The following is a 14734-nucleotide window of genomic DNA, read 5'->3' on the forward strand; positions in this document are numbered from 1 at the left end:
AATTCCTCCTACAGTCTCCCTGAAGTGAGGTACTTTCCTGCCTTGTGTTGTACCAAGATCTTTTCTCACTTCTGTGATATTGTATATTTGAGTGCAAGGCACTGGCCCCTGGGGTGGCACAGGGCAAGCAGCTAAAGCACTTGTCCTGCACCATGATGAACTGAGTCCTGCAGATAGGCAGTAAATACAGAAGATAATGACATTTCAAAAGCACTTCACCTTCATTATTACGAAAAGAGAAAAACTGAAGTTCTTTATCAAATGCTCTTTACACTGCTACTTTACCCCTGGGTATTTTGGCTATAAAAGAACAGGAAGGAGCCGAAAGGAAATCCTCTGGGTATGCTCACTGCCTCACCCTTGGAGGCTTTCACTGGGGGTCACCTTCTCCCTGAAGCAGACCTTCCACAGTTTCCTTTTAGCCCAAAAGAAAATAACAGAAAAAAACCCCAGTCATGATGGCCTCTGCATTCAAGGAAAAGGAGTGCTGCATTTACAGACATGAAGCTTTTTCCCATACTGCCAACTGTCCTGTGTATTTTTCCATGCCAGCTCCTCATCTGGACCAGAAGGCTTCTCCTTGTGAAGGTGACGCTCTGTTGTAATGCATTTAGAAAAATGGTATGACCTGAGAATGCACCCCTGAAATGTAGAATGTAAGCTTCTTTCCCTTATCTCTTTCTCCCCAGTTCTCCTTATTGGCTGTGTGAATGTAACCCACCCTCTTCCCCTTGCCTTCAAAAAGACGCGCTCATCAATATTCTTCCTCTTTCCCTCCTGCTCTCCTTCTCCACGGGATCCCAAGCACCAGAATAAAGCTGAACTTCCATCTCAGCTAGGGAAAGAGCCTCGTTTTTAGTTCCTCTGTTCCATCCTGTAATATCTCCCCTGCTTCCCTGGCTGGGCGGACAGTGGTAACAGAGAAACAGGGGACATAGAAATAATAGCAATGCTCCTCAGTCCTCAGTGGGCTGTGGGGCTGAGTGCTTCTGCCACCGAGTAACACCAGTGTGCCAGAGGTTGTGGGGCTGCTGGCACCTCTGGCTGTGAGCAGCTGGCTCTGTGCACGATCCCCAGTGCTGGAGGAAGCAGTGGATTGACTGGCTGCTGCCAATGGGTGGTTTGCAAAAAGGGAGAGCAATAATAAATAGCTTCAGCCTATTGGGATTAGCTGAGGTGGGAAATGTAGAGCAGCAAAGTCAGCTGTGACCTGCCAGCATATGGGCAGCTGGGCCCTCGGCAATCATTACCTCTTCTCTCCATTCTTGCTTTTTTAGAATTTAAGATATGTGTGTGTGTGTGTCAGCAGCAGGCTGGGACAGGTGTCAAATGGATTGCTTGGCCATAACCAAAACCGGTTTCCACCCAAACTCAACTTCCATCATATACAAAATATTGTTTGCAAATACTGCTACAGTAATGCTGCTACAGCATCTGCATTTGGAGAAGAGTGGTTGTTGCTACCCCCATTAGCAGCCACGTCATCCCAGCAGCAGGGGATGTGGTCCTTGTGCCCAGTTGTCAGCACCTCACAAATTGACACACTGCACTGATCACCTGACTTGGAGTATTGTGGCTTTTCAAACTTGAGTTCTGGGAAAAACTGGGAACAGCCAATGGAGTAATAAAAAATAATAAGCAAAAATGCCAAAGTCTCAGAAATGTCTCAGATCCCTCTGTTCTCAAACTTTCTGGTTGTGCCAACACTGTCAGGAAACCGTTTCCATGACCATGTGTGCTAATCCCTTGCACATCCCTCTTGTCTGGGATGCTAAGTGCAGTGTAATTCAGAGGATGCTCTTTGGACTGTATTGGCTGTCTGGGAACTGGTCCATATTCTTCCTGGGACACTGCAAGGAAGTATTTTTTAAAAACATGAAGTGGTGGTGAGCAGTATTTTTAATTTTTAAACTACAAAGTCGTGGGAAAGGTACCATGAAATCTGGACAACAAAAGTGGAAAGTGATCACTTCTGCTTAGCGAACACATCTAGCTGAACAACAGTGAGGAATGCCTACCGAAACCACTTTGCCTTTGTCTGCACATACTGAGAACTGATGGCACAGCAGAGCAAGATCTCTGCCAAGGAGGCAGTGAAGAGTGACTCAAGAGGCTATTGCTGTTCTGGCTGGTGGAAAGTGTAACTTTAAGCAAACCAGTTCTCTTTTCCTAAGCTTTCCCACGGGTATTATGAAGATAATGATGCTTCCTTCTTATGCAAATTCATTTAAAGGTACTGCTCAACAGCTATTTATGAAAAAGAGATGCCATCCTTCCAGGAAATATCTACCACAGGAGTCCACCGACTGGAAATCCCTCAGGACAAAATGGTTTTTTACTGTTTCCTTCTCAAACTTTTAAGAAAAATATTTTCTCTTGTTGCACTTTTCCCCTTTCCCATCTCTAGATTCTCCTCTCTTTCTCAGCTCCTGCTCTGAGCTTCCCTTGTAGGTGCCTTGATCTCCTAGATTACTCTCTTATCCAAGCAATTCAGCCTGTTGATGCACCCACATTTCCCATACACGCAAAGAGGCATGTAGCTGCAGGGAACTTTAGTGACTGCAGTATTAGATGAACAGCTCATCATTTATGTGATTTATGTGGCTTTGATTTCACTACATAAATGTTACCTCAGTGAGGGGCAAAGCATCCCACAATATGCTGACAGAGATAAGGTACAAGTTCAGGGGAAAAAACAGCATCAGGATTGCAAACAGCTGCTGGGCAGCTGGAGAATTTAAAGCATAGGCCAAAAATGTTTGGGGAGAAGGATTTGAAAGACTTCTGTGAGTTTGGGGGGTCTGTTTATTTAATTTGTCATTTGTCTATCTGATATTCTCAGGACTGAAGGAAGTACAAAGGCCAAAGCACTCTACATCTGGCTGTTCTACAGCATCTCAACCCTGCACTGCAAGTGCCAGAAACTGAACAATAAAGTTTCTAAAAAGCACTTGAAGTGTGCAGGTGCACTGATAGTCCGAGTTTCCCAATTCTCACACTGACTCAGCCATGTGTCCAGCTTTGTTCCCTGTCCCTGTGCCCTGCCCAGGGTGCAGCCGAGCAGCCGGCGCTGCCTGATAGGATTCAGGCATTTGTGGCCAGTGTACACTCACCCCAGGACACACTCCCACAGCTCTGATAAGGGGTTTTAGCTGCTCAACTGCTATTAAATTCAGTGAATAGGGTGTGACTCAAACCTTGTGCTGTGCTGCCTGTCTCAGGCTGCTCACATTGCTGGGGTAGTTGGGACACATGCTCCAAAAGATCATCTGTGGCATTTATATAAAATACTAATAACCCAAAGCTCTGAATGCTTTCAGATTGCCAATGATTAAATAAATCCAAATCTGCAGCTGGAACACACTGAGTTCTTTTTTAGCAAGCCATTAAGTAGCACAGGAAGATACAACCAGAGGAAAAGATGAGGCTCTGTGAATTTTGCACTGAAGCTGCAGACAGATTCCAGCACATAAGCTGCTTGTCAGCAGTAAAAAATGTGGTCCACTTGCTGGCACAGCCTGCTACGGATCATTTTAATGCAGTCTCAGAAATATATTTATTTATGCATCTTAAAGTCACAAACTACAGCCTACTGCTGTTCTGCTGTTCAGTATGATCAAAACATCAGTGACTATAAGCATTTCTGATCTGCGCTGTGCTGGTTCTCCAACTGCTTAATCTCAGCTAATTGCAGGGGAGAAGGCGTCTGTGGATGCCACTTCAACCAGAACAAAATGTCAATTCAAACTGGAATTGGAAAGGACAAATTTAAAAATCATTTGGAGTGGATTTATGATGTGTGCTGTACTCAGATGTGGAAATTACTCCTGAGAGTTCCTAAGATGAAAAGGTGCTGGATTAATTACTGGATTAGAAATGTACACAGACAGGTGCCTTGTATTTAAAATCAGTGAAACCCTCTGATTTCAACCTCACCTCTTATTTTCGTATTTGCTCCAGGACTAGTTCTAGCTCATATGGTAATGAAAAAAGCCACTCCATATTTATTATTTAGTTAAAGAGTGAAGAGGAAATGGACGGTGATTAAACAGAATCACATGAGTAAGGCTCTGTCTGAGATTTTGCATGACTGCCTCAGAGGTTCATTTTCTGTTTCCCTGCTTCAGTGGAGGCTGTTTTCTCCTCAGGAAAGAAGAAATAGAACAGCCTATCTTGCATTTTTTTCAGTGCTGGACCCTCCCCTCCTCAGCATGGTTTATAAGGCTTCCTTAGAGCAGTGTGAGACAAAGATGTGGAAAGAGGATTAACATTTGACTGCCTTTGTATTTTGATGGCTATTAGAGACACACTTTCCTCAACCAGATGCTGACTAAATGTCCAGCATTACTATTTCTGGGAGAAATAAATTAAATTAAAGTGAGAATCACAGCACAGTGAACACTTTGGATGTGTCTGCTCTGCTGGGCAGAGTGGCTGGTCAGGTAAATCCCTGCTGCACTGTGCTTTGGTGACCAGCACAGAGCCAGGCTGAAATGCCATGGGCCAGCTCTGGAAAGCAAGAAACTTTAGGAGTATTCTGAAATAAGCCTGAATTTGTGAAATGAAGGGTCTACAGAACTGCCCCTGCAGTGACTTCAGGGATGTGTCCTTCCCAGAAGGGAACACAAGGCTGTGTCCTGCACAGGTTAAACAGGACAAAAGCATGTTGAGATGAATCCCTAAAAGTCAAGATATTACTTTTAAATATAGGCTGTGAGGGATATTGCATCTGAAGGCAGTCTTAGGAGAGATTTGTTTGCTCCCAGAGCCATTTGGCACCTACCACACTGTAGCAGATTTCAGTTCAGATCTATGGTTTGGACAGTATCATTAAGCCTTCTATCCAAATAAAAATTCGGAATATGTACTTTATATGACAATGTTACAAACATGGAACACCTGTAACTTTTAGAACTGAAATTAACATTGGAGATTGAACTTTACCTTTTCCTTTCTCCCTGCCTCTTTCTTGGCTGAAATACCATCTTTGGACATTAGTCCCTAACTTGACAGAATCCATGACCTGATAAATTATGTTCCCTTTGGCATATTATTCTTTCTTCTTTTCACTAACCTTCAAATAACACTTTTCACTCTTTCTACTTCTTTCAGAAGTTTTCATCTGCTTCTAGTGATGTACTGACAAGATGTGATAGCAAAGTCAATTTGCCAATCCATAGATTATCATTATGTGGCATTTAATCCAGAAGAAGCAATGAAGAGAAAACTTGAAGTTTGAATCCACAAGAACAGAAACGAAATGACTGCATTTTTTTTCCTTATCTTCTTTAAGTACCTATTAATTAAATTATTATTTTTTGATTGAATGTTGGCGTTACGAGATAGTGACTGTGGGAAGGGTGTAAGAATGATATTCTAGCATATTGAAGTTTATCAGTGAGTGTTTTAATGAAAACTTTTCATTTTGGTCCATCAAAATGCCTCTGGATATGATTACTGAGGAGAAAAATTTCATCTGTTAAGATAACATAGCACTTTTACAATGAATACTTTTATTATTTTTGTAGGTTAATATGAAATGCATTGAAAGCTCATCCTAGGGAGAGGTGCCAAAATACCTTCATTGAACCTATGCTAGAGCAGAGAATGACACTCTAACGCATTAAATTCATTTTACCATCAGACTAACTTCTAAGTAAGCCTGGACTCTCAGCAGGCTTTAATACCCTGAGAGGAAAAAAAATCTTAGAGAAATAGCTCAAAGCCTACAAACAGGTTTTCTCTAATGTCTATCTTCGAGGAATGCCTGGGATCAAAATGTGAGTAACTAGTTAAAATTCACTTTAAAACAATTTGCTGGCAGCAAAGTCATGCACAGCTCTCTCTGAGAGTTATAAATGACTGTTCCAGGCAAGGAGGAATGAGCAGTAGTGGGTCAGGTGTCCCAAAGAAATTCTTTGCCCCACCTACAAACCCAGGCTGTGGACTCCAGCCTCCTCTGGAGTAGAAAAGCATTAGTGTGTTGAAGCCAAAACTACAAGATTTATCAGTGGGATTAAGATTCTGTGCATGTGGCAATCAAGGAAAGTACAACTCAAATACTTCAAGATTATTATTTTTAATTACTAATTGCTCCTCTTGTGTAAAATCAGACATGTCCTACTGTGGCTTTGAAAGTGCAGCTGCTCCCACAGAGCAAAGTCTAGAGGTCTGGGAAAGGGCTTTGGCAGGGCTGTGAACTCTCTGAGGAGACGACTTCTGCCTCTGAAGCCTCCATCAGACCACTAGCTGGTGTCCAGCAATGCACAGCTCATCTTGGACTGCCAAGATGTGCAGAGGTGCTGCTTGTTCCCAGGTCAGCAGCTGATCAAAGCCAGTGGCTGGAGGCTGCACGTGGAGAGTGAGAGGCTGCATCCATCAGAGACCAGGGGGAACCAGCTACTCACCATGTCCTAAGATGTGCATTTCATTTTTTTGTTAATGAGAAATGTTTTTTCTTAAAGCTAGGCTTTATCTTCTAAATATACTTTGTGTGAAAAATATATCAACATCACTGGAATTGCCTATTTGGTGACAATTCTCTCTCCTGCCATGTTTTAATCAAGAAGTTTACACAAACATAAAGAGACTGTGTTATTCATCATAACCCTCTTCTTTTATAAACAAAACATGCTGTGATTCATGTGGCTTTGGGATTTTGTTGCAGTTGGGAAATTGAAATCTTCAAGGATGATTTAAGGAAAATGTTGTGGAAGAAGTCAGCAAAATATGAAAACAGAAAATGAACCCCATGAGACAGAAACAAGAGCAATCTGTCAATAATGTCAGCAGATTTTCAGCCACTCTGTGGTTGGTATGAGGCTAGAGAGGCTGTGGTTCCTGATGCATCACCAGATATATTCTAATTCAGCTTCTAGAACTCTGGAGTCCTATGGTCTTTGGCTGAAGAAATTAAATCTTGATCACCAGAAAATGTTTCCTGATGTCCTTAAAAATCTAAATCTTAAAATTTATTAACTTTATTAAAGTTAATAAATCATTCTGAATAATTTTATAGTAGCACATAGAATATACAATGTTTTCCATTTTAGTATTCTACTCTTAGCACTAACTACCCTTTCTCAGAGCTGTGATTGCTGGATCCCTTTTATTCCTATTTTACAGATAGAGAAATATAAATTAACAGAGTGAGGTGAGTTGCCCCAGACTGGCTAGAGAAGGCAGCTTGAACGATCATGGTAAGAATTAGATTGTTTGCTAGTCATACAGATGTCTTCAGATTTCTCTCCTAAGACTCTAATAAACTCCCCAGAAGTCTAAGGACTTCCAGAAGTCCTACAAAGATCTTAACAGGACCTGGAGCTGCCCGATAAGCTTTCTAAAACTCAGTTTATGAGTTTTACCTGTAATTCCCACTCAGTGGAAGGGCAAATTAGACTAAATTAGATCTGAGCGGGTGTAGTTTTTACCCACAGAGATTTTTCCTAGCTATGGTTTGATATTTTCCACCCCCAAATTCTGTGCCTTATTTATGTGCATACCTGGGGTTTATGGGCTGCTGGGGTGGAGTGGAGTGGGGGAATGTCCAGGAGCATGTGGTCTCTTTTTTTCCCTGCTGCAGAGGGAGACACCACCATTCCTTGGGCTGGACAAATCTGGGGACAAGGAGCTTTTCTTGGTGAAATTTTCTACTGCTGTTCTGAAAACTTCTCAGGCATGGTCTTTTGCTGATTAATGTAGCCTTTTTATCACATCTGAACATTGCATCCAAATGCAGTGTTTTACAAAGCAGCAAAACCCATAACAAAGCAGAATCAATAAATACAGTGCAATGCCCTTCGGCAATTCAAGCATTCTGTTAAAATTAGAATCTGATTATAGCTGTGGAAACCTGTTTTCCTGAATCCTAACAAACACATTTTGCTTTACATGAAAGCTTTTCAAAGCTGTGGCCAATGCTGGCTCTGAGCAATCCATAGCTTTTCAGCATATTCCTTCTCTTTTCCTGGATAGACACACACTGCACTGACATACACTTCTGAAAATCTTATTTTCTACTTTAAACTCCCCCTGAAACAACAAAACTCAAATAAGCAAAAGCAGCCAAGAATATCATAAGGAGAAGGAACTGGGACATTTTTAATGCATTGTCAAAGGCAAAGAGTTTTCTCATGATGTGTCACTTCTGACAAAGTTTTAAAATGGAAAGTTAAAAAAGGGAGCTGTCTAGCTCTGCTGAGAGGGAATTCACTGATCCAGGACTTGGGAGACAGAGATTCAAGTTTTTATTTGATTCTAAGTGGCCTTGAATGAAAAATCTTAACTTGAACTAGGCATGGGAGGAAATGAAATAGGGGTTTTCTACCCCTTATTACTGATGACCAGGAGATACAAGAAAGATGTGATCCCAGTTTCACACAGTTACTTTCTTTTAAATTTTGCCTGACATGTTCTGATTTTTTTCCAGCCAGTCAGTACTTTGAGACCTGAAAACTGTCCATGAAGTGAAGTTGTTAGTCACCAGGCAGCTTTAGCAAAACTCCACTAAGAACCTAACTACCCAGCCTGGTAGAGATTAATAATGGAATATAAAGCAACAGCAAACTTTTACAGGTCGATTAATTGTACTGAAAGCTTCAGGACTCCAATACAGTGAAATAAGAGCCTCTTTCCAAGGTGAATCCTGGGCTCTAGCATGGTAATACCAACAATAAAACCTTTCATTCTAAAGCTGTGCTTTCAGAGCTCTCCTAAGTCTGGCCACCACTGGTTTCTCTGGCGGATTTAGGGGCTAGAACTTACCTTGGGGATTGGCAAAAGGTTTAGCATGACAGGTCATGAAAGGAATCAGACCTCTCTCCTTTGGGTTACTGAAAGTGATGGGATTTCCAGAACACGTGAACCATGTATTTGCAGACTCTGGCACTGCTGCTCTGTCTGAGCAACGGGTCCATCTGAGCATCAAGATGCAGCAGCTGCTGCTCCTGCAGCTTTTCCCTCAGGTGGCTTCAGAAGGGCTCAGGGTTCACAGCAGAGGGCTTGGGCCAGTCACTGTTCCCACTCTGGTACCCCTGACAGGAGTCTTTCCCCCTTTTCCATTCTCTCCCTTCCCTGCAACCTTGGATGAGCAGAGAATGAGTAGGAGAGGCTGGGGGAGGAAAAGCTCCTTGCAGCACTGGGGATGGCTCCAACCAGTGCCTGCAGGTCCTGTGTGGGTGCTGTGCATTGGAAGAATCAGAGGGGTTTCACTCATCTTGAAGAGTCCCCTCACCCCTCACTGTGTTGCTCTCTCTCGCCCACTTCCCCATCACAGCTGAACATCACAGACCCACTCTCCCTCAAACTTTCCCATCCTCACTGCACCCTCCTGTCTCAGGGTCCCACTGAGGCCCCTCAGCCACACTTTCTTCTCCTGAAATCCCTTTGCCCACCTTCCCCAGAAAAAGAAAGCTCCCCCACAGTGCCAGCATGAATTTGTTTTAGATGCTGGAAAGAAATCTCTGAACTGTCTGCAGCACCACTTCCACACCTGGAAAGCCCTGAGCTAAACCAGACCACTGCTCAGACCTGCAGTGGGCACAGAGGACTGGGCTGGGCTCTGCTGTCATCCTTGTCCATCCTGACCAGAAGCACACTTCAACTCTGCTCCAGCCATGGGTGAAGTGTGTAAGTGAAGGAGAGAATTAACCAGAGAGAACTGTCCTGTGACCATGCTTTCCCTACCAAGCTAACTTGAGTGAAAGCTGTCACTCTGAAACAGCATTCCAGCAGCTTGGGAAGATTGAGTTAAGAACAGGGCAATTAATACAAACCTAATGCCTGCAAACAGCCTGAGCAGGGACACAAGCTCCTTGACAGACCAGCCTCTAGTCAGCTGAAGAAAGTTGCTGCATTTCCTCTTTGTTTACTTTGGTAAATTGAGGCTGGGTCAGTGGCACAAGCAGAAGGGGCCATAACTTCCATGGAACGTGATCTCAAAGGAGTCTGACAAAGGGTGCTGTGCTCATACCTGAACCCAAACCTTTTGGATAAGACCCAGTTCAGTCTTAATGAAGTGAAAGGACAATTTCCTCCCATCTTCTTTAATACTAATTCCCTAGCCTGTGAAGTAATGCAAAAGCCTCTTGCTGTATCTGCAATTTCTGCAGCATTCTTTATATGACAAAGCAATCTGGGCTGACCACAAGAATCCATCCAGAGCTAGGATTATTTCTCCTGAGGCAGTACTCAGCACTATAGCCTACAGTGGTGTATGCATTTTTTTAGTTTCCTGTTACTTCTGGGCATGGTTCTCTATGATAATTTTGTTCTGAGATCCCCCAAGGTATTGTTCTGCTCAGTCATATGAAAAATAGGAAAATAATGCACCTTCATCCCAGTTCCACAGATGGGCTATTCATCAGCATAAAATCAACTTTACAGCCTAGGAGGAAGCTGCTCCACACACCAAATAGCTACAAATTTCCAAGATGGTTTCCCAAGCTGCAGCAGGCCAGCAGCTGTGACGGAGAGATGTGATACCTGGGAGCACTCGTGCTATGGGAATAAGAAATAGTGTCCAAGTCCAAGGGATGACCTGTGGTTATCCTCAATTTTTGTAATGGGAAAGTTTATTACTTTGTTAGAATCTGAATTTTCTTGTAGTTCCAGATACCTACCTAATTTCTTTTCAGATCACTGAGTTACTTGGTTCTTCTTGAATTGCTTTCCCCTTTTACCATCTATTTACAAGAAAACAATTTGTCCATTTAACCAAACATGGGACTGGCAAAAGGAAGGCAGAGATTTCTTCCTCTTGCACATCCAGAAATGTTCACCAAACCCAAGGGTTTGGGGAGTGATTCTAGCCCAGTCACTGCCATAAGCATCCTCATTGTATTTCCATCCTGACAGCTCCCTGCAGGACACTGAATGCTGAGCTCTGGGGCTGAGACTTTCACAACAGTTTTAGGAGATCATCAGACTCCTTAGAGGGTCTCTGTGTGAATTTGGCCTTCTCCAGCCAGTCTGCTCAGGATATAGCTTTCAGTGATCTGGTTTGGGGGTGACACAACCTGGGTCAGCCCCATCTGAACGTGGAGTGCTGAGTTACTGGTGTGAGCAGGGCATCCCTTCACAGCAGCCCTGGATTTGGGGTTAACCGAGAATTTTTTTTAAAGAATGGAATGTAAAATCCAGCAGCCAGACTCACAAGCAGGGAAAGCACAGGTCTGCCCAGTGAAAGCACACTTGAAGTAGAAGCACAAATGTGTCTTCCTGGGTACTCTTCAGTTCCCCAACTCTCTGAAAACTGCAGTGCACATCTCCTCATCACATCACCTACCAAGGCAATGATCTGGCTCACGTGGTTGCAAGTAGGTCCTGCTTAGATGAGAGTTCTGTCAAATGTGTGTGCATGAGAGCTTCAGCACAGCTGTAGGTTAATAGACAAGCAGGAGAAAAACCCCATGTGGAGCAGATGCAATGGTGTGTTTCAGACCTAAAGGAAGTGTGGGATAAAACAGGAGCTGGGCTATCAAGGAGTCAATGGCACAAGGCAATACAGCATGTTAGCAAGAGATAGAAAAGCAGCCCAGGGGAGAAGAACTGAGACAAGCCCTGGGGCAGATTCTGTTTGTCTCTTTGGTGATCCATGTAGTGAAAAAGAGAGAGCACATCCCTAGAAAAAAGATGGACAATGAGGTAAAATACTGCCAGGGAAGGAGTGGGGAAGTAGAGGATTTTTTTTCAGCTCAATTTTTCAAGCAATTCATTTTGCTTTTCAAGATACTTAAAAAAAAAAAAAAAAAACCCACAAAAAACCCAATGAGTCAAGAAGCACTAAATTAGTTAGGATGGTGCTCTAGCAAATCAAGGGCTTGATTGTTCTGTGGTTTGCCCTAGATTTAGGAGAAAGTACAAAATGTGCAACAAATACTACAGGGTGAGCTGCCCCCAGGGCTCCACCTCAGGAGCTGGAGTGTGTTTGCCACAATGGGAAACAGCAGCCCCCTGAGGCCCTTCAGGAAACCCACCTTAACTTGATGCTGATGCTGCCCTTGGGAGAGCTCAGAAATCCAGGCACACCTGGCTGAGATGTACACAAAGGGAGAAGGCACCAGAAAGGGGGATGTCCCAGGCTCCCTGACCTGCAGCACTGAACTGAAGGAGAGGAAGAAGCTGCATCCATGAAGAAGGTATTAGGGTTATGAGGACACTGGGAACATACTGCCTTTCTGTCATATAGCTGTGCTACAACCTTGAGGCCAACCTTGGAAAATGATGGAAAGGGTCTTGGGAAGGAGACTGACTGGAGAGAATGAGCCAGAACAAACCCATGAAAAGCATCTGAAACCCCTGTGGCATTTCCCAGTTTCATATTCCTGCAACACCATGCCCCTGGCTGGTCTCCTCTCCTGCTCTCAGTTGCTCTTCCCTCTTTTCCTCAGCCTCTTCCCCTACTCTCAGGTTGTACCTTCCAAAGCTCCAACTTCACTTCCTGTAAGCTTGTCCAACCTCCTGACCTACAGGCACCAAAAAAGAGTTAGAAAACCCCTCCCTGCTCAAAGCAGCCTGGTCCAACTGGATTTTGTCTCTCTTTTAGAGATACCTTAGGATGTTATCAACAAACAAGTCAGTTTACCTCTGATTCAAGAAGGCCATTTCTTCAAATTAAAGTAGGATTTTATCTCTTTGTCCCTAATCTCTTACTTTCCTGTGTGAAGCTGGCCTGGGTGTGGGCTCCCTGGACCTCTCCTCTGCATTGCAGCTGTCAGACTTTTACACATGTCACAAACTTGGTACTCTGCTCTATCCAGTAAGTAAACTGGGTTTCAAAAGCATGCCAGCTTACGTCCTCCCTTATCAGAACAAAGCTCATAAGAAGGAAATGTGAGGCTTCCCTGAGGGTGCTGGAAAGACACGGTGGATAATAGGAAATTTTTGGAAGGAGATTTGAGAAGTGGATTTTGCTCACTCCCTATATTGATAAAGCCTTATCATATTCCTTCTCAAAACCAGGAACCACATGGTGAGACACCGTTTTTAAATGTTAATGCATCTTTAGAGAATAATCAGTAACGTTTGATGGCTTGTGCTAGCTCTAGGAGAGGTTTCTTTGTTGTTTAAGAAATGAAACAGCATTCATCTGGAGTTTCTTGTCATTACTGGATAAAAGAAAGGTTATTTCTTTAGGAAAAAAAAAAGAGGAAAGAGAAGATCTGAATGATAAACATTATAAAATACTTATCTTCCCAGATGTCTCTGGGATAATGTGAGCTGAAAGGAAATGCTTATCTCACTGAAGGACAGATTTTGGCAACATGGTTTTCTACATGGTGCTAAATCATTTTAGGAGCACAGGACAAAGGTAGAGGGATCTGTTTAAAAGAGTGAATTATGAGCCAGGTATAGTAACTCTTCAGGTCCTGCTACTGAATCATTCTGTAACCTTGGCTAAGCCACACAGACCTTTCTGCCTCAGCTTCTGCTTGGGAAAATAATTCATGTAATAGCCAACAGGAAAATTATTTTCATGATTATCTACAAGTTTACTGTCTGTGTCATGTACTGCACAATTATATATTTTTAAATGCAGCTGCTTGTATATCTTGCTATCTACAGAAGCATTCCCTCATTAGTTGGGAGATTTATCTGGTCTTTGAAGAAATCCATGGGCCAAGCAGGGTTCACCTCCAGGGCTGGGTTCAGCTGCATATAATCAGGCAGAACAGGCTGTCAGCTGCCCAAAGCACTGACCTACTCATGCCAAGAAGAGCAGAATCCATCCTGGACAGCCTCCGGTTGCTTTTGAGAATGGACCACATTTTAAAAATAATTACAGATTTTGGTGCTTTCAATTGTCATGTCAGCAAAGAGGTGCCCTAGGAAACCTGCCTTCTGGAAAACATGAATGCCTTTAACCAAACATAATGCCTTTTTTGAGATATCTCTTGATACACCTATATAGTGGGAGGCCAAAGATGATCATTGTTTTTTGATATTCTTAAGCAGTCCCTCTTTTATTTTTAATTTTGATTTAAAATGAATATGATAATTAAGATGCTGTGTCTTTTCAATTTGTTAATTAATCAGGAATTTGTTGATTTGATTTTGAGTTTTAAGCATTTACTTCCTTTTGTTCATTTTGTAAACTCTGCTGACACAACGCAGAAATCACGTCAGGCAAGGACCACATTTCCTTCCTGAACAGGCACATTCTGCTTTCCTGCCCCAGCAAGCTGCTTTTCACTTGTGAAAAAAATTCTAGTCTTGGAAAAATAATACCTAATCATTAATAAATAACTTATACAAATCAGAAATCACAAAGGAGTGAAACCACCGTCTGATGGATTTGCCTGTGAGGAAGTGAGGTTGTTGTGTGACCTTGGGTGATGAATTAATTTTACATTCCCGTGTCTATGCTTCCTCCTCCATCCATTTTTTTGTCCTGCCCGCCCCACATTCAAGGTAGTCAGGGCAAGGACTATTTCTCATTATGTGAACATTTGGCAGCCATCACTACGGGCTTTGCAGAGCTGTAAAATGCGCGTATGAGGAGCAGTAGCTGGGACAGAGATAAGAGAGTAGCGTGTGCCTTGTGTATTGGATCATGGGGTGACAGGCAGGTGGTAACAAGCCACAGATCTCTGGAGTCCCCTGTCCCTTGCTGAGAGCATTCCCTGTGGCCAGGCAGGGACACAGCTGGTGCAGTGGAAAAGCAACAAGGGCGTGCCTCTGCCACGGCAGGGCAAGGACAGGGACATCATGTGTGGGGAGTGACGAGGTGAGAGTG

General features: G+C 43.2%; 1 protein-coding gene across 1 annotated transcript in view; it reads right to left on the minus strand.

The window, feature by feature from the left end:
- ADARB2 (adenosine deaminase RNA specific B2 (inactive)) overlaps positions 1-14734 on the minus strand; it is a 301943-nt gene that overhangs the window by 20992 nt on the left and 266217 nt on the right. The gene's annotated exons all lie outside the window — the stretch shown is intronic.

This window comes from Poecile atricapillus, chromosome 2, assembly GCF_030490865.1.
Source record: "Poecile atricapillus isolate bPoeAtr1 chromosome 2, bPoeAtr1.hap1, whole genome shotgun sequence".
NCBI lineage: Eukaryota > Metazoa > Chordata > Aves > Passeriformes > Paridae > Poecile > Poecile atricapillus.